Raw genomic sequence first — 18,793 nt, 5'->3', positions numbered from 1 at the left:
CAGATATTAAAAACGTCCGATACAGGGCTGCCTTCAGATGTTTGCTAAAAGCTGAGTGGTTCTTTAGCTCCTTGACATCTGATGGGAGGGCGTTCCACTACCGAGAATGCCCTCTGCCTGATTCCCTGTAATCTCACTTCTCGCAGTGGGAGAACCGCCAGAAGGCCATCATAGGTGGAGACGCTGCTTCAGATGGCTGCATTAGAGACTTCCAAATATATTAGAGATTTTGGAGACTTCTAATTACAACTTTGCTGCTGTACATATTTGCTCATAATGGTAGCACCCTCCATGCAGTTTATAAGCTTTCTTAATATGATTTTCTTCTTTCTCTTGTGCACACTGGCTGGGTTTTCTTTCTGCTGCAAGAATAATATGTCTTTTGTGCATCTGAGCAACCTTTAAAGGAAAAGCAGAAAAACCTCTTCAAGTGATTGCTTTGCTGTTTAATATGAAGTCATCAGAAATGACTGTGTCTGATTAAAGCCAAACATTCACACATAACCTCCTGAGCAATAACCAGATCAATGCCCATCCTGATGCTGAGATGGATGGTTTAGTTACTTGACAATTCCATTACAATGGGGAACACCAATCAATTTATATCTACTTTTTAATATAACGTCACTGCAACCCTGCTTCTTGCTGTCATTTGAAAGGACTCCATGTCAACTGTCTGGCAAAAGCCAATAACACAGAGATTTTAAATACTTTCAAGGAAATCTTTGAGCTCCTGAAATATAGCACATTATACATCTGTTCAAAGCAATATTTTTCTTCTGATAGATATGTAAAAAACTTGAGGTATGCCTAACAAGGAACCTGTGTGCTTAGCATGAGGCTGGAGACAGAGCCAAGTAACTACTGGATTTTATAGTTTCAAAAATGGGAGATTGGCCACTGTGTGTTTCTTTGTCACAGTAGTCTTAGATGTAACCTAAAACTTGCAAAGCCTCTGGTAGGGCCTAATCCAGTTATGTCTGTTATGTCCTTTCATGCTACAGCTTATGACTGTGACTAAATGCAGACTTTGTAGCTTCAACATCAAGACAAATTTTATCCTCACCTGGCTTTTCAGAACATATGAGGCTCCCCATTTCAGACGGCAGCCTGCCAAAAAATGGAGGGAGATCAGAATGGTGATGGGGGAAGGATTAAGTGGTGTGTTCATCCCTGTGCTCCCCCTTTACTTATATATTATACATGGGGCTGTGTCCTTACTTGCTTCTATTGCCAACCCTGCCAACTACTCCTACTCCCACCCCGCCGAAACCAGCCCTATGCTGTACACCTCCCTCCCTCCCTCCCTCCCTCCCTTTGCACCTCATCAAAACCACTCACTTCCTCAGAACTCACACATCCCCCTCCCCTTAGACCTCACCAAACCTCAATGGCTCACCTGGGCAACCTGCTTGTCTTTGTTGCCATCTCCCTCCTCCGATTATCTCCTCTTTGCCCTCCAACACTGCTATGATGGTCCAGTAGTGTGAGACCACAGCCTGTTATCATATAGTAATTTGTAGCACCACCTGTTGGTGACCATGTGAACTGCTGTGTGATGACGCTCTTAAATGTTTATTAAATGCAATATTAGTCATGTTCATCTGATGCTGATGCAGGCTTACATAACTGCAATAAATTCTGCATGAGATAATCCAGACACAAGAGACATTTGACAGACATTTATATATTTTTTATTCTGGTTCTTCCAAAATCATTTGCAAATGTAGACGGGTGAGTGTCGGCGCTTTGGTCCCATTTCCAACATCCCCTTCCATATCTACTAGCTGAATAGGAATTCATAATTTATGAAGCCTCTGGATTTCTCTAGTATGGAGGCAATCAAAATATGAAATATATGATTCTGTCATTTTCTTCAAACTTGGTTGCATTACTTTTATCACATATTCTAGGAGCGGTCCAGGCCATAAATATTAGACATCCTCCATGAGATAAGAACAAAGGTAGTAAAACCTAGTCTACTGAGAATGGCCTTTATGAGTCAGTCCTACCCTGTGCTTCCAATTTCCACAGCAAATACAGCAAATACTTAATAATGCATTATTTTCTGCTTGGCATGGCTATAATATCGGTTTAGCCTGTCGAGGGAAATATCTTAGTTTTTAAAAACTATAATTTGCTTATACAGTGACTCAGAGACTGCAGCATGTGCTTTTGCACTGCAATGACAGGACTCCCTCCCCATTTCATATTGGTGGTGCTGAGCTGCTCGGAGCGGTTACAAACTTAACACCATTTGCATGTGTCAGGGTGCAGGTGCCCAGAATTCATATTCTCAGGCTGCAGTCCTAAACTTGCTAGAGAGTCAGCCCCAGTAGGACATGATTATGATTGTATTGTTAGGTATCCCCCCTCCATTTTTTTTTAAAGGTAAAGGGACCCCTGACCATTAAGTCCAGTTGCGGACGACTCTGGGGTTGTGACGCTCATCTCGCTTTATTGGCTGAGGGAGCCAGCGTACAGCTTCCAGGTCACGTGGCCAGCATGACTAAGCCGCTTCTGGTGAACCAGAGCAGCACACGGAAACGCCGTTTACCTTCCCGCCAGAGCAGTACCTATTTATCTATTTGCACTCTGATGTGCTTTTGAATTCCTAGGTTGGCTGGAGCAGGGACCAAGCAACGGGAGCTTACCCCGTTGCGAGGATTCGAACCACCAACCTTCTGATAGGCAAACCCTAGGCTCTGTGGTTTAACCCACATCACCACCCCGTCCCTTTTTAAAGGATGTTGTTGTTGTTTAGTCGTTTAGTCATGTCCGACTCTTCGTGACCCCATGGACCATAGCACGCCAGGCACTCCTGTCTTCCACTGCCTCCCGCAGTTTGGTCAAACTCACGTTCGTAGCTTCGAGAACACTGTCCAACCATCTCGTCCTCTGTCGTCCCCTTCTCCTTTTAAAGGATAATAGCATGCTTTAAAATTACTCCACATAGATTAGTTGCTGTTCAACATACTAAGTAACTACTTACTCCATGCTGCTTGAGGTGAGGTGGGCAGCAACCAGAGAGGGGGGACTTTTCAGTGCTGGTTAGCACCCCATTCGTGGCACTTGCTCACCAGACTGGCTATTTTGCTATTTTTCAGGCAGGTCCAACACACCCTACCCATGCAGTAGGGTGAAGCAGCCACCTCAGATGCCTTACCAACCCTGCCACCTTCACCACTGGCATCAGTGCTGATTTGCAACAAGGTCTCATGAGATCTCATGAAGTGCATGATATCTTGTGAGATTTTGGCAAGATCTCACTGGAAATCAGCACCAATGCCAACACTATTTCTTTATAACAAAGAAAATACCCTGTGTTGCAAAATAGAAAACTCTGAACAACAACAAGCAACACTTGTTGCTAATAATATACTGGCAAAATATTTATAACATCATATTTATAACATTATATTGTTTCAAAATTCATAAAGAGAAGAAATATAATATGTGCATGGAGTCAAATAGGAATTGAATAAATGTTCCAAGAACAGGAATAAAGGAGTAGTGAGTCACTATCAAAGGTCACTAAGATGGAGGCAAAATGCCTTTCCACAGTCAATGTCCTACAAATGCGATGATAGGTGCTCCGAACGTAGCAATGGGGTACTCCAAGCACAGCAGCAAACAGAACAGTTCTTCCAGGATAATGAACTGTTTCAATGATTGTAAGGGGCAGGGAATACAGAGAGCCCCCTCCCATCATAAAGACATAGCTGCCAAGTTTTCACTTTTCTCGCGAGGAAGCCTATTCAGCATAAGGGAAAATCCCTGTAAAAAAGGGATAACTTGGCAGCTATGCATAAAGAGCAGTTCTTCCACCAGCAGCAATGCCAGCGGGGAGGGGGAAGAGTCAAGTGAGGAAGGAGGAAGGAGGATGCAGGGCTCTGGCAACACAGGAGAGCCCCTGCTACACATGTGGGAGGAAGTAAGAAAAGGGGAAAAGGGGGAGAAGGAAAACATGGAGAGGAGGCCCTTTTTCCCTCCAGTTCCGGAACTACACAGGAGAAGGCGGGGAAGACGGTTTGGCATTCCTAGACTCTTATGCTGGAAGAGGACGAGGAGCGCACCATTCCTGGATTCTGCCTCGGAGTGAGAAGACATGTTCTGTACAGCCACTTCACTGTAAATAGACTGCACCTAATAAAACTGTCTAAAGACAAGCATGTGGAGAGTCGTTACTCTAGAGTAGTCGCAACAACAGCCTATGACAATGATAATTCTTCATCAGCTGGCAATAATATAAAATGAAATCCATTGCATTCAAATACAATACAGAGATTGAAATGACAATCATGCATATAAACAACCAATAACAAATACATCCCCCCTCACACACAACTGGCACCAGAGTGGATTTCTCTTCCATAGCAAATGGCAGCAAATGTTAACCACTGGTCTTACTGGTATGGTCTTCTTTTATTCCAATTTTTGTATAGATATAAAGTAAGCATTTATCTAGTTTACTGCCCATTGAAAAAGAACAGTTTAATTTAAGAACATGGTACTTAGATCTGAATGGAGTGGGTTCAAGTCTTCCCCCTGCTGACTTTCTCAGATTAGGAAGTGAGATCTTGCCGAGAAGATTCAATGCGAACTCAGTACATAGATATAAATTTCCCTAATGTAATAGGAATGTGTTTGATATTTAAATTTCATGCACCTCAATAATAAGAGCAACTGAATTATACAAGAAAGCTAGCAATGAGTGGACTTTCCCTGAAGCTGTTGTTTCAGCTATAGTAAAGTGAGAGGTACTTTGATTTCCGTGCTTGTTGGATGTTGGCATATTCCATGGGAAAATTATCCTTGGAAATGTAATATTATGAAAGAATGCCTGAAACATCTTCAATCCCTTAAGGTAGGAGTCAGGTAGGAGGGAGAAATGGGAGTGTGGAGTGGTTAGGAGAGGAGAACACATTAAAACAGATTAGAAACCAAAGCTGGAAGGAAAGTGATTCTGTTCTGCTTTCATCCCATGCACAAACTGTAAAATTTCTCTCAAAAGAACAATGAAAATTAACTGGTAGATATCTTGCCTCAATAAAAAGAAAAAAACTAAGTAGTCTGAGTGCTGTGGAATTGATTATGCAATGAAATTGTGTTCTTAATTGAGTAATATGTGGACTTTCTGAGATTGGTTTACTCTTTCATGTTTGCTCTAAAATAAATGAAATTAAAATGGATCTTTGGATTTGGAGGTAAAACTCCATTATTTAACACAAGAGATCTAGCTATTATAATAGATTGGGCCATGCAGGCAAATACTGTCCCTGTACTGAAGAAAGATCAAATGTCTGGGATTCTCATATCCTGAACTGTCACCAATTGACAGTGTTTGGGAAACAATGATATTTATAGCAGGAGGGAATCGTTCAGTGTAACTCAGATCGTAGGTGACCTTTAAAATGATCTCTTGAAAGAAAATAACAATTAAAGCAAGACACATACACCCCACTGCTGCCTGCCCTCCTATGATATTGCAAAAAAAGCCCCTGGATCTATTGGTCTGCAATTTGGCAGGCTTCATTCATTCCAGAGGGACTCCTGTGGCTATAAATTTCACCCACTTTAACCAACATGCGAAGAATCATAGCAATTTTTGAATTTCACATTATAGTGAGAGCAGCTTAGAACCTGAATTATGAGTTGAAGCAGACAGAGCACAGAGAAACTCAGAACCAGACTGGATTTTTATTATTATCCAGAAATCAACACAAGGTTAATCTTGGGCCTGTTCACACCCTTTGTATATAAGGATATAGAACATTTGTTTATTAATTACAACACACAACTATAGCTACTGTTTTGGAAAACAAATGAATGTAATTCCTTTCTGACTTTAATGGGACACATGTGCAAGCAAGGTAGACGCATAATAGTTCTTAGAGAGCTTGGGGAAATTACTTTCCCAAAGCCACACAACTGGGGGGTGGGGGAAGAAACTATGTAGTTTCAGAATAATGGAATGCTACCCCTTCCATTATTCTGAAACTACATAGAAAGAGTTGGAAATGTGGGTGTGGAAAGAAAAAGAGAATCGAAGAGCTAAAGCTTTCTCTCTCTTTTTTGTAGATGAGCGCACACTATTTTATTCTGCAGGATCCCTATGGCTTCCTTTCTGTGGCTCTGATGCAAAGAGAGAGAAATATAGGAAGACACATCTGAGTGTTGATGTGGGTGCCAGCTGAGCAAGTGGTGTGTAGACCACCATGAGTTGGCCTCTGGCAATTTTTGTTTTTGAGGACAGCATATAGATTTGTCAGTTAAAGCTGGAACCTAAAACCTTTTGAATTTGTAAGATGAAACAGTTTTTGAGAAAAACAAATTAAGCTAACAATGGCTTGAATAAGTTCTGCAGTGTGTTCTGGGCAATAGACAAGCTTTAAATGGAAAGCAAAACTGCACAAACCTATGGCTTTTGAGGAATGTTCATAAAATCAGTCACCGGGCCAAATGCATTCATTAAAATGAATGAATGCTATGGACTTTGGAGCCAAAGAAAATTTAAGGAGCAGATTGGAATGACTACACCCAGTATAAAGAATTAGGATGATACAGACTTGCATTTGGAAAGCAACCGCTTCCATTTTCAGAAATGGGAGTTCATTAAATGTTGATTCACTTGTAATTCTTTTACAATCAGGGGCGTAGCCAGGATCAAAACTAGGGGGGGGGCAAGCCATGGTCGTTCAGGGGCGGGGCCCCGAAGTGGGAACATGGGCGGGGCTACAGGGCCAGCTGGCCTGATGATATCGTGGCGGCGGCAGCGGCCACCTTGTGCTTCTGGGGCTGGCAGCATCGGCGGCTACCCTGCTTGGCTGGAGAGGACGGGAGGGTCGGGCAGGCGAGAGGGGGTGACAGGGCGGGCGAGGGTGAGGCAAGGCACGGCCGCAGACACGACGGCTCCAAGGCGTTGCTGCATATCAGCATAATATTTCAACCATGTTGTGGGTTCAAGCCCCACCTTAGGAAAAAAATCCTGCATTGCAGGGGGTTGGACTAGATGACCCTTGTGGTCCCTTCCGACTACAATTCTATGATTCTATTGATATATAACCATAGCATATGCATCATTCTGCTTTCTTGAATTGTCCTACTCCTAGGCATAGCAGCCAACTCCTAGAGGCCTAGGTGCATCTCCCCCCCCCAATTACTGGTAAATACAGTGGTACCTCGGGTTACGAACGCAATCCGTTCCGGGTCGCAGTTCGTAACCCGAAAAGTTCGTAACGTGAAAAGGGCCCGAACCGCCGCTTTGCGCATGCGCAAAGCGCTATTTCTGCTATTTTTGCGCTTTGCGCATGCGCAAAGGCGTGCGGCGCTTCTGCACACACGCGCACGGCGAAAATACTTCCGGGTTCGCGAAGTTCGTAACCCGGGTTGTTCGTAACCCGAGGTGTTCGCAACCCGAGGTATGACTGTACTGTATTTTAAAGAGTCACACACACACCATGTTGATGGGCTTTCTATGTGGGGCTTTTCTGCCCCCCCCCCGTATTTTATTAAGGATGGAAGAGGGAAGGAAGGAAGAAATAGAGAGAGGGAAAGCTCATATTTGTGGGTGCCTCTGGGTGATGCTGTGATGCTGGAACTCTGCAGTAAGAGGACGGGAGGGTCGGGCAGGCGAGAGGGGGTGGCAGGGCGGACGAGGGCGAGGGAAGGCACGGCCGCAGTCACGACAGCTCCGAGGTGTTGCTGCATATCAGCATAATATTTCAACCATGTCGTGGGTTCAAGCCTCACCTTGGGGAAAAGATCCTGCATTGCAGGGGGTTGGACTAGATGACCCTTGTGGTCCCTTCTGACTACAATTCCATGATTCTATTGATATATTACCATAGCATATGCATCAATCTGCTTTCTTGAATTGCCCTAGGCATAGCAGCCAACTCCTAGAGGCCTAGGTGCCCCCCCCCCAAATTACTGGTAAATACTGTATTTTAAAGAGTCACACACACCCCATGTTGATGGGCTTTCTATGTGGGGCTTATCTGCCCCCCCCCGTATTTTATTAAGGACGGAAGAGGGAGGGAAGGAAGGAAAAAATAGAGAGAGGGATAACTCACATTTGTGGGTGCCTCTGGGTGACGCTGTGATGCTGGAATTCTGCAGCAAGAGGAAGATACTGGAACGCCTGTACAGGAGCCTTGCAAGCAGCTTTCTCTCTGCTTGATTTACAGCAGGCACGTCCAACAGGTAGATTGTGATCTACCAGTAGATCACTGGATGTCTGTGGTAGATCACTGCTAGATCACTGGCACCCCTAAAAAAAGCTCACCCAAAATTTTCCTCCTCCCTAAAAAAAGCTGAACTATGACCTGAAGCCCTAAACAAAAATGAGCCTCCCTCCTAAAAGAAGCTCAACAAGTTTGACCTAAACTCAAAAAAACAGGGCTTCCCTTCCTTAAAAAAACTCAACAGCTTTGACCTGAACCCCCCAAAAGGGGGTAGATCACTCCCAGTTTTTAACTCTGTGAGTAGATCAGAGTCTCTTGGGAGGTGGCCACCCCTGATTTACAGTATACAGATGCAGGAGGAGGGGCAGACTGGAACACCTCTGCTTTTTATAAACATCACTGTGTCTATCAAAAGCTACAGCCCCCCCTTTCTTATTCATTTCCTTTTAGCCTTGCAGAGCCACCTTAGTCAATGCACCCTCATTAAATCGCCAATAGAACTCTTAATGCGATCCCTGAATGCTCATTAACAACTACCACTGAAGAACAATAGGGTGAATTGGTCAGCTATCAAACCTTGCCTGAAGGGATTTTCTGCTCCATTGTCTTAACTGCTTAAGTACCGGTAGCCACTTTGCTTTATTTATTTGATGTGCTTTTGTTACAGCTGTGTTCCTGCCCCCCCCCCAGCAAGTGGAGAGCTGCTCTCGCTAAAGCAAAGCCCTTTCCACTTCAGTTTTTGGAGGGGAATAGTGCTGGTTATGGTCTGTAAAATACAATAATTTTTTGCTTCTAGGGGGGGGCAGCTGCCCCCTCCTGCCCCCCTGCCTACGCCCATGTTTACAATGGCATATAAACCAGCTGATCAATACCCATTTTAAAGTCACTGGGGCTACCTAACTGCACCAGCTCTAGGGATTCATTATGACTTTTGTTGTTGTTGTAATACTATGTTATACGGTAGTGGTCATACAGTTGATAGTGGTTAGCATAAAGGTCTCACCATGCTCCACCTAAATTATTGAAGCTGTCAATGCAAAACCACATTCACAGTGAGCGGATCTCCAACTTGTTCAGAATAATTACAGAAATGACAGGCACGAACCTCCAGTGCAAACTCAACATCTGTATGACAAGTGTTATTTCATCACTACGCACACTTGTATCGTATATGCTGTCTTTATGTATGAAAATTGGGGAGATGAGAATAAATATCACGGGTACAGGATGTATGCAAGTAGGAACAGAAATATGTTCACCACATTTAGATGCTCTGTCAAATGTGCAGGGGCATGATTAGCATGATGTGCTAAGTTGCTGAATGTGTGAACATGCTTTGATAGGTTTAAAAATGCTTCTCCAAAACATGTTGGCATTGGTGTGGCAACCATGGATCAGGCTGCTAATATGTAGCAATTACTTTAGGAAGTCATAGTCAACTGGTGTGGTTTATTCCTTGCAAAACACCCTTTCCATTCTGAAAAACTAAAGTTAAAAAATCACTTAGCATACATTGTTTGTGTTTGGCTTTCTGCCATTTGATCTCTAGCAGAACATTTTAAAGTTTAGTAAGTACGTATGTAATCATGGGCCTAGCAGTTAATGTGTCCCCTGCAGGCAGACTCCATATAAATTAGAAAGAAATTCAATTACTGAACTCCTGATAACTTATCTTGACTGAATGCAAATGGGTGAAGATGGTTAAATGTTCATTCTCTGAAAATGTGCCATTTTACTCAAAATCATGTCCCTCCCCCCAAAGCAAAAAATAAATAAAGAATGTTAAGATAGTTTAAGCATTTAGACTTTATATGCATTTAATCTCAGGTTATTTACGAAGTTAACAGAAGATGGTCCTTGCTAAACTAAATTGAAATGGAAAAAAACCAATTTGAGCAAATGTGTCCAGCAAATTTGTTGGGTTTTTGGCACAAATGATTCAATGCAAATTATTCCCTTGCTGCTCAAATGGATACAGAAAAAAGATAAACAAATGTAGATGTGTCAGAAATGTGTAGTAAATGCAAATGCCATCACTAACTGGGCTGATTCAGACATAATACTAGGCTATAGTCAAGCATTATTTCTTGATTTGTTAAAACCATTTCTATATCACCCTTCATTTAAACATCACAAGCCATCATACAAACAAAGAAGAATGAGCCTGTGCAAGCCTTGTGCTTGCACACTTCCCTGTTCCTTCTCCAGAAAAGTCACAAAAAGCTTTTGCTTCCATTTGACATAGGTCTGGACAACATGGCAAGGCCTGGCAGACTGTAAATCTTAGGTTAGTTCCAGCCCTGCAAGCCAAAGGAGAGTTGTGCAGCCACCATAAGGCCAAAGGCTGAACAGGATAGGCACTAGGCTAGGAAATTTTTTTAATAACAGCAGTTACATCCGCATCTTCTAGAAAGCAATTCAAGGAATCAGTCCTGGATGTCCCACCTTTCCTCTGAAGTACTAGCAGGGCCCTGCTGCTGCAGATATTTACTGTGGACTAAGTTTAAGCTTGATCTCACTATCATTGCTATTCTTGAGGACCTGATGGTGATTGTGGGAAATCCAGAGTCATGGGTGCATCCAGGTGGACCATATTAGGTCCCCTGAGCTCACAAGGAGAGTATTGTTTTTGGGTATGCTCTCTAGTCTGTCTGTCTCCCCTGATCCTGATTCATACATGGTGAGATCCTTTGCAGGAGATATGATATAGGACCTTGCAGGTCCTGAAGCACCTCTAGATAAAAAATTATTCCTGCTGAATGTGAGAAGGGTGTATACAAATTATTTTTCCTGAGTTTGTTTGTAGCTTTTAAGTCCGCTTCCCCCCTTTTCTGTCACTTTACTTCCTTGTTGAAAATTTACAATAAAGTATAAATACTGTTAATAAGTCAGGTTTGTGGAACCTTTTTCAGCCTCATGAGGGTTGCATTCCCTCGTGAGGATCCTTCTGGGGAGAGATGCATGCCAGGGGTGGGTGGGGCCAAGGGCAAAAGTGGGTGGAGCAACAGACTACGCTCCAGCCATACAAAAGCCATAAATTTCTACACTCCTATGTACTCATGTTTCACCCAGGCAGAAGCATTTGAGGGCATGGAGAAGGGCCAGTGAAGGTTGTGGTCTGAGAAGGAGTGAATCCCCGGGCTCCAACGAAGAGGTTTAGTGGATGCCATTCAGACTCAAGACCTGAGTTTCTAAATGAAGAGACTCGATCTCTTGAAGTGGTTCTGCTCAGCAGAACAGTTTGTCTAAACTTTGGGAGTTGCATTGTTATCAACATTCCCAGCAGGCCAAACTGTAACAGAGGTGACTGCTCCAAAGGTGACTTGATGGAGCATGGCAACATGGAGAGAGAACTGGGAAAGATGTGGTATTTATTTTGAATAATGATACCCTGCTGCGAAGATAAAATCCAAACCATGCCAAGCTCAGTTCAATTTGCTTCAGCAGGATCTTCTGAAAACCATCCAAGCTGGTGCATCAACCTCAACGGCCAAGGATGATCAACCTGGCACATTCAATAGCCAAGCAAAGGAATCCATTGATATCGTTCCAAAACATGATGTGCTGCTAATTACGGGGGATTTCAAGCATTCCAATTCAGGGAGGGTTTTTGAACAAATTAAAATGGCAAATGTGAACTGGAAGAAATCAATGAACAAGGACTGTGACTCATTGAGTTTTGCTCTGAGAATCAGGTCTCCCTTGACAACCACTAATTTCAGCTTCACAGTAGGAAAAAGTAAAGGACCCTTTAAATTTTCTAGATCAGCTCCGTAAATATTTAGTCAACAATGTTGTACAGAAAGAAGTTGCAAGCTTGGTGTCAAAGACTTCAGCTGACAACAATCAGTTATGACAGTCTGAGGACTTAATGGAAATTAAAGTGTAAGGGGATTCATTCAATTCTAAATCATTGCGAATTCATATAATATTACACAACTTGTCAACACAAGGAATCGTACGCATATTAGCACACACATATAGATTTCATTTCTTCTTTCCATGTGAACGGGTTATTCTGACAAATTGTGAGTTTGGGATAAAGTAAGTGAATCAGGCTTCCTCAAACTCGGCCCTCCAGATGTTTTAAGACTACAATTCCCATCATCCCTGACCACTGGTCCTGCTAGCTAGGGATCATGGGAGTTGTAGGCCAAAAACATCTCGAGGGCCGAGTTTGAGGAAGCCTGTAGTAAATGAACCAATAGCACAAGTTCATTAGAAATATGCAATGATAGAATCTATTTTTTCTGCGTTTAGAGTCTTCCCCTACTCTTAGATGTGAGAGTACATAGAAACCTAGTTTATACCAAGCCAGACCATTGATTTATGTAGTTTGTTCAGTTTTGCCACTCACTCTCCAGGGTTTCAGATACAAGTTTCCCCCCACAAAGCTTACCTGGAGATGCCAGGGAATTAAAATTGATTTTTTGCATGTAAAGTTTTATCACTGAGCTATGCTCATGCAAAGCCCTTCTTTCCATTCCTTGTTGCTAGGCAAATAATTTGTGGCTCAAGTGAAATCATTCTAGCCCATCAGAAAAATTGCATGTCTTCAGGTAGTATTGCAGGAAGTTACCGTGAACTATGGTTTGGAAAGGTATGGAATCGGGATAGCTTTTCAGGGAGAACCAAGTAGAACATATTTTCAGATGACTAATAGTAAATAGTTTTAATTTGGTGTATTTCTTTTTAGCCTTGGTCTTTATCAGGAATAATCAAAATTGAGCAAGCCATTCTGTTACATCTGAAATAAAGGTTGGTCAAATTAGGCTCTTTGCTTGTGTGGGTAGTCATGGGGCATCTTTGTTCATCAGTTCCCTTAACTAATTTCAGAGACAGCAAGAAAGAAAGCAGTAACCCATTAAATTCCACAACCCTATTGGAAATAAATTATGGCATGCACTTTTAAGAGTCTTTCAGGTATAGTCATAGAGGAACCATAGAATCATAGAAGGGACCATAAGGATCATCTAGTCCAACCCCCTGCAATACAGGAATCTTTGGGGAGAGCAGGCATATGAACAAAACGTAGAGGAGGCACTCATGGCAGCTGGTCACAGTTCCCCCCCCCTCTATGGGGAGTTGTAGTTCTAGTTAAGCTACAGGATTTATTTCTAAATTTGCCTCTGGGAATATAAATCAGTGCATTGACATTTGATGCAAATGTGTCTTCTTTCTTTGGTGATACATTTTCTCCTTTTTTGTGATGTGTAAGTGGCCACCCCATATTTGAAGGTGATGAATTGTTTAAATCTGTGTGTAACAACTGCGTGTAGGGGGCTCCACAGGGAATATAATTACTTTAAGGGTGGGGTGCGAGAGATGCACACACCCTCTCCTCCCAACACTACCCAGCAACCTGATAAGACTGTCCTCTCTCAATAGGCATCTGAAGCAGATCAAAAAGTTATAGCTTGAGAAAAATGCAAACATTTCATCAAAATAAGACCTCTTCGTGACAAAGGCTACAATCCTACACAGTGTTAAAACCTATTGAAGCCAGTGGGACTTAAGCAAGATTTCAGCCAAAAACTGGGTCCAAGACTGTATAACAATTTGTACTGAGTAGAATTGCAAAGAGTGAACCCTAGGTATATACAGCTTGTGATTGGCACAACCCATTAATGTTGAATATACAAAATGCAGCTACCAAATGGGATGCCACTTGTTGTGACGTGGGGTTTGTGATTTCAGCTCTCTTGACAAAACATGCTGGAGACAGTTCTCTAGTAACAGCTCTTTATTAAAGTGAACAAGACTGACTCTGAGGGCAGGAAGGCTACATTTATAGGGACAGGGAACTAGCTAGAAAGGGATACATTTTGGAGGGAACAATATCAGGCAATCACAGTGCTGCCTTTTGGAGGGAACCAATAAGACAGAGGATCCAAATACAGCAGCTTAAATGAACCAATAGTAGCTGTACCCTCTGGAACCAAAAGGCAGTTACTTTATCCTAATGCAAATACAGACAATAATAATACAGAGATAAAATCCTTTGACTCAATACACAACACCCCTCCCCCCCTAGTGAGCACAGCAGACGTAATCCCTCAGGTACTGTGGGGTCCTACAACTTCTACTTGATCTCCTGACAACAGGTGTTGCAGGTTCTGGATTGGGTGTTACCTGTGGTGGAGGGGCTGCTATAGGGGTTTCGTCAGGAACAGATGGAGTCCCAGACATCTCAGGGTCCCCTACCTGTACCTCGTCATCCTGAGGACTAGCAGACCCTGGTTCATTTGCTGAAGCCCCTGGTGACTGCACCTCTGGGCCATCTTCACTCTGGTCTCGCAGCTGTGCGTCATTAGCCAGGGATGAATTATCTGACTCCTCCCTGCTGAGCACCCGGCGCCTCAGCTGATCTATATGTCTCTTCCAAACTTGCCCATTTTCCAAGGTCACATAATAGGACACAGGTCCACTAGCCCGGGTGATCACACCGGCCACCCACCGCGGACCTCGTGAATAGTTCCTCACCCAGACCAGATCTTCAGGGGCGAGATACCTTGTTGTGTCAGTCTCAGCCTGGGGGGTTGCTCTTGAATTACGGTTTGGCATTTTATCTGGGTGGACATAATCCAGCACCGTTACCAGTCTTCTACCTAAGAGCAGCTCAGCTGGCGATTTGCCCGTCGCAGTACACGGCGTCGCATGCTGCAAAAATAACATTCGTGCAATGCGAGCCGACCAGTTACCCTCCATTAAGCGCGCAATGGATTCTTTGGCTGTTCTTACCATGCGCTCAGCCTGCCCATTGGAGGATGGGTGAAAGGGCGCGGATGTGACCCCTCTTATGAAGTTATCAGCCAAGAATGCCCTGAATTCTTGGGATACAAAAGCTGCCCCATTATCTGATACAATGGTCTCAGGTAACCCGTGGGTTGCAAACAGCTGCCTCAACACCTTGATTACGGCAGCTGATGCCATGCTAGGGACCATCGCCACTTCTAACCATTTGGAATATGCATCAACGATAACCAAAAAGACCTTCCCTTGGAATGGCCCAGCAAAATCTATGTGCAGCCGGCTCCAGGGAGTCCTGGACTGCTCCCACCAGTGGACTGGTGCTCTGGCCACTTCTGGCCGCACCTCTTGGCATGCCTTGCATGTTCGTACCCATTGTTCTATGTTCTGGTCCATTCCAGGCCACCACACATAACATCGGGCTAGCGACTTCATCCTGACCATTCCCGGGTGTCCCATGTGAAGCGTCTCAAGAACCCTGTTTCTCAGTGGTGCTGGGATGATCACCCTATCTCCCCATAGGAGACAACCCTTATGCATGGACAATTCGTGCTGCCTTGTCGCATAAGGCCTGAATTTTTCTTCATGCGGACCACCTGGCCACCCCCTCCCCACCCAAGTGAGCACACGGGAGAGAACAGCATCTTTCCTCATTTTCTCAGCTATATCAGTAGCTGTTACAGGAGCCCCCGGAAGTGTTTCTAGCATCATAATGTGCTCCGCCGGAGCAGGATCCTCATTGCTCCCGCCAGGAAGGGGCAATCGACTCAGCGCATCAGCGTGGCACAACTGTTTCCCCGGCACATGGGTCAAGGTGTACTGAAACCCATTCAGGAATATTGACCAACGCAACATTCTGGGGGAGAGAATTTGTGGCGTTTGTTTGTTTGGGTTGAACAACCCTAACAGTGGTTTGTGGTCCGTTTCAATGGAGAAATGGCGACCGTACAAATAATCATAGAACCTTTTGATTCCTGACACAATTGCTAGTGCCTCTTTATCAATTTGAGCATAGTTGCGCTCCGTGGGTGACAACGTACGGGAATAGAAAGAGATGGGCTTTTCCGACCCATCCGGTTCCCTATGACTCAGCACAGCCCCCAGGCCGTATTGAGAGGCATCACATGCCAGGACCAGCGGCTTCGACTCATCATAATGAGCAAGGACGCTCCTGCTACTCAGCATTTCTCGCAAGGAGTCAAAAGCCTTCTGCTGCTCCCGCCCCCATCGCCACACATTCTTTTTCTGCAAAAGTCTATGTAATGGTTCAGCTACCGAAGCTTTCTGGGGTAAGAATGAATGATAAAAGTTAATAAGTCCCAGGAATGACTGCAACTCCGTCTTGTTCTGTGGCCGTGGTGCCTCGATGATGGCCTTAATCTTAGCATCTGTGGGGTGGATGCCTGATGCATCAATTTTAAACCCCAAGAAATCCACAGTTGGCACCCCAAAACTGCATTTTTCTTTTTTCAGTTGCAACCCCACCTCCTTGAACTTGAGCAACACTGCACGGACACGCGCAACCAGTTCCTGTGGGTCTTTTCCAGCAATCAAAACGTCATCAAAAAATGGCAAGACCCCCGGCAGACCCCTTAACAGGCGTTCCATGAGCCCTTGAAAAATCCCTGGGGCCACACAAACTCCGAACTGTAATCTGTTAACTCTGAATGCCCCTTTATGTGTGACAATAGTCTGTGCTTCCGCTGATTGTGGGGTTACTGGCAGCTGTTGGTAAGCTTGTGCCAGGTCAATTTTGGCGAACACCTTGCCCCCAGCCAGTTTAGCCAACAGATGTGATACGACTGGAATGGGGTATGAGTTTCCCCTGAGTGCCTTATTGATAGTACATTTGTAATCTGCACATATCCTGACTTCCCCATTTGCTTTAAGGGGCGTGACGATTGGAGTCTCCCACTTAGCAGAGTCCACGGGTGAGAGAACTCCCTGCTTGACCAATTTATCCAGCTCTGCCTCAATCTTGGGTTGCAGTGCAAATGGCACTCGCCTTGGTTTGAGTCGGATTGGGGCCACCCCGGGGTCCAACTCGAAGTCAACTGGGGGCCCTTTATAACAACCCAGTTTTCCATTAAAGAGACTAGCAAATTCCTTGCATAATGCCTCGCTCATCTCAGGGCAGGTTTGGATTGAATTAAGCCCTGAGATACTCAGTCCCAGGGCGGGGAACCAGTCAGTGCCCAGGAGACTGGGGCGACTGCCCTTCGCAATCACCAGTTTGAGTACAGCCTGTTTGTCCCGGAACTGTACTCTCACGGCACACATTCCCATAACATGGATGCGGCCTGCTGAGTACGACTGCAAGGTTGCCGGGAAGGGCTCCAGAGGGGGCAACTTACCCCTGGGGAAGAATGTCTTCGCGGTCTGGTCCGACACAATGGTGAATGCAGATCCAGAGTCCACCTCCATGTCGCACTGCTGACCCTCAATCTTCACCTTGACGTGTGCCTTGCCTTGCGCTGGAAACTGCACGGCCCTCCCGTTGATCTCCGTTATGTAGTGGCAGTCCTTTCGAAAATGAGTTGCTGTGGGCGGTCTGCGATGCTCCAGTCTAGGTGCTCCTGTTGCTCCTGACGCCGCCGATCTACAGACCCTGGCGATGTGACCTGTCTTCCCGCACATCCGGCACATAGCATCCCTGAAACGACAACTCTTCCGCCCATGGTTTCCGCCACAACCTGGGCAACTGCCTCGGTGATCTTTGTGCACTGTGCATGCCTGACGCACCAACTCGACCCCACGGACTGGGCTCTGGCTCGGAGTAGCCTCTAGCTTGTCCATGGCATGCGCAACTTCTATCTGTGGCTTAGTGGCCTTGCGACTGGCATCAAGCTCCTCTCTTTCATAATTCTCCGTGGCGGTGGCCTCCTTCAAGGCTGAAGCAAGGGTAACCTCTTCTTTAGCCACGATGCGTCTTCTGGCTTTCTTGCTGCTCAGACCACCAATAAACCGATCCAGGAGAGTCTCTTCCAGATTTTGGAAGCCGCAGTGCTGAGCGAGCTTCCGGAGTTCAGCCAGAAATGCGGATACAGACTCCCCAGCATGCTGCTGCCTCTTATGGAACTCCATCCGCCGGGCCATCTTGGTCTCAGTAGGCGCCAAGTGGCTTGTTAGGCAGGCAAGAATATCTTGGAGAGATGTCTCACTCAGCTTCGCTGGAGCAAGTAATGCCTTGGCTAGCTTGAAGGTCTCGGGCCCACAGTAGCTCAGGAATGTGGCCCTTCTTTTGCTGGCATCGGTGATCCCTTGAGCCACTGCGAAGAACTCGAAGCGTTCGACGTAGTCTTCCCAGGTGTGGGGCTCTGATGGCTGGAAGGGCTCCAATACCCTTGGACTCTCCATTGTCCTAGCGGGCAGGGTCGTCTTCTCAGCTGGCCAGTGAGTCTTGTTCTCAGCTGCAATCCGGACTCTGAGGCAGGGTTGTGTTTAACCGCTCCTCAGCATTCCGGATCCCACCTTCGTCGCCAGTTGTTGTGACGTGGGGTTTGTGATTTCAGCTCTCTTGACAAAACATGCTGGAGACAGTTCTCTAGTAACAGCTCTTTATTAAAGTGAACAAGACTGACTCTGAGGGCAGGAAGGCTACATTTATAGGGACAGGGAACTAGCTAGAAAGGGATACATTTTGGAGGGAACAATATCAGGCAATCACAGTGCTGCCTTTTGGAGGGAACCAATAAGACAGAGGATCCAAATACAGCAGCTTAAATGAACCAATAGTAGCTGTACCCTCTGGAACCAAAAGGCAGTTACTTTATCCTAATGCAAATACAGACAATAATAATACAGAGATAAAATCCTTTGACTCAATACACAACACCACTTATCTCTGTTTTTTTAAA

The sequence above is a fragment of the Zootoca vivipara genome, chromosome 9, assembly GCF_963506605.1.
Source record: "Zootoca vivipara chromosome 9, rZooViv1.1, whole genome shotgun sequence".
Lineage (NCBI taxonomy): Eukaryota > Metazoa > Chordata > Lepidosauria > Squamata > Lacertidae > Zootoca > Zootoca vivipara.
The sequence above is the reverse complement of the archived record's forward strand: the minus strand, read 5'-3'. Positions refer to the sequence as shown.